Source organism: Camelina sativa, chromosome 20 (assembly GCF_000633955.1).
Source record: "Camelina sativa cultivar DH55 chromosome 20, Cs, whole genome shotgun sequence".
NCBI classification, from domain to species: Eukaryota; Viridiplantae; Streptophyta; class Magnoliopsida; order Brassicales; family Brassicaceae; genus Camelina; species Camelina sativa.
The window spans coordinates 21,636,715-21,638,376 of NC_025704.1; the positions used below are offsets into that span (position 1 = coordinate 21,636,715).

General features: G+C 42.7%; 1 protein-coding gene across 1 annotated transcript in view; it reads right to left on the reverse strand.

Moving 5' to 3' along the window:
• Positions 1–1,662, reverse strand: part of LOC109131226 — a 37,855-nt gene that overhangs the window by 17,046 nt on the left and 19,147 nt on the right. The window lies entirely within an intron of this gene.

The window sequence follows — 1,662 nt, forward strand, 5'->3', positions numbered from 1 at the left end:
GGCGAAGAAAAATAAACAAAAACGAGTAAGTATTGAAATTGTGAACAAAAACGTGTTACCAATCCGAATGTTCTGTGTCGACCGATGCTGATGGTGTGTCGGTCGATGCACTCTGCAGATGCAGAGAGTTCGAACATTACTCCTGAGTTAGCTGCATTAGTTTGTGTTTCTCTCATTCCTTGGATGTTAGCACCGCTAAGAATCACTCAAACGCAAGATTAAACGCAACATGATAGATCGAAGTTCATATTTCAATACAAATTCAAACTGACTCAAAGCAAGAATAAACATGACTCAAAACGGAAAAGAAAAACCTAAGAGCGGGTTGCCTCCCACTAAGCGCTTGTTTTCAGTTATTAGCTTGACAGTGTTGGATCTCAATCATACGGTGGATCGTAACATGGCAATGAATGCTTCCGATAGAATGTCCTTTTCATCCAAGGTGGTGTGTAGGCAGTAGGTGCATTAGATCTGACAAGGATGTGAGAATCATGACCAGGACGGGTCTGAGGTATGGGTGGCTTTCTGTTATGTCCTGCAAAATCATCAATAGAAGAAACAAGCGCTCTACGATAATCTCGTGGCTTGGTTAACTGCAAAACAGTTTTTGTAGCTTTGAAAGTCTCATTGATGATAGGAGAAGGTTTGGGTGAAGAAGATGCATACCTTGGCCTTACCTGCGGACTCTGGAGTGTGGAGTGGTGAGATTTCAGCTTAACAACTAGTCTAGGACTTGCAGCTAAGGAATCAACTCGAGAATCTGCTGTTTTGGACAAGTCCGGACGCTGTCGTGGAGGTGTGTGGATCGATGCTACAGCTGCATCGATTGATGCTGAGTCTGCATGTAATACCCGAATACGGTAACCGGAACTGGTCAACAGGTTGACTTCCTGACCCGACCCGAACATTCTTTAAAGGCAAAATCACCAGCTAGCAATGCAAAATTAACACTTCACTTAACCAACTTGCAAAAAGAGGGGTGAGTAATTGATAATTACTCAGTGAGAGAAAGCCTTAGGGCTTCCGAAGTCTCCACACCCAAATACGCTTAGACAATCCCAAAGTCTAAACCCAAGACAAGCAGCAATCATTGTATCTTAAATCCTGTGACACAAAAACATACGCACACATCATACAAATTGAACTACGTCCCATAACCGCCCTAAAGACGGGTCGGATACAACGTGTCAACACACGGTAACTTCGTGCATTATCAGATCCCTCATGCTTTCGCACTTCTTCATGCACCATGCTTACGGAACCTCCATGCCTCTTGCACTTCGTCCTAGCATCAATAACTCGTGCTCATGCTTACGGACCCCAAGCGCCTCTTGCACTTGTTCCTAGCACTGCACACACGTTGGCTCGTCAGCCATCCTGATCTACCCGCATTCCGCGCCCGTAAACCACCACACAACTACAAGGAATTTTCCTTATAGGACTCTCTGCGGCTCACCCGCATCTACGTGCCCTTGGCACCTATCTCCTCACATAAGCACTTATTTTACCACAACAAAACACGCATACATGCAATCACGCCATGATCAATCATCACACATAAAATATCCATTTTTAATTCAATATCTAACTCTAAGATACTAATTCTCTTTGTTATACTTTATAAATATATATATATATATATATATATATATATATATATAT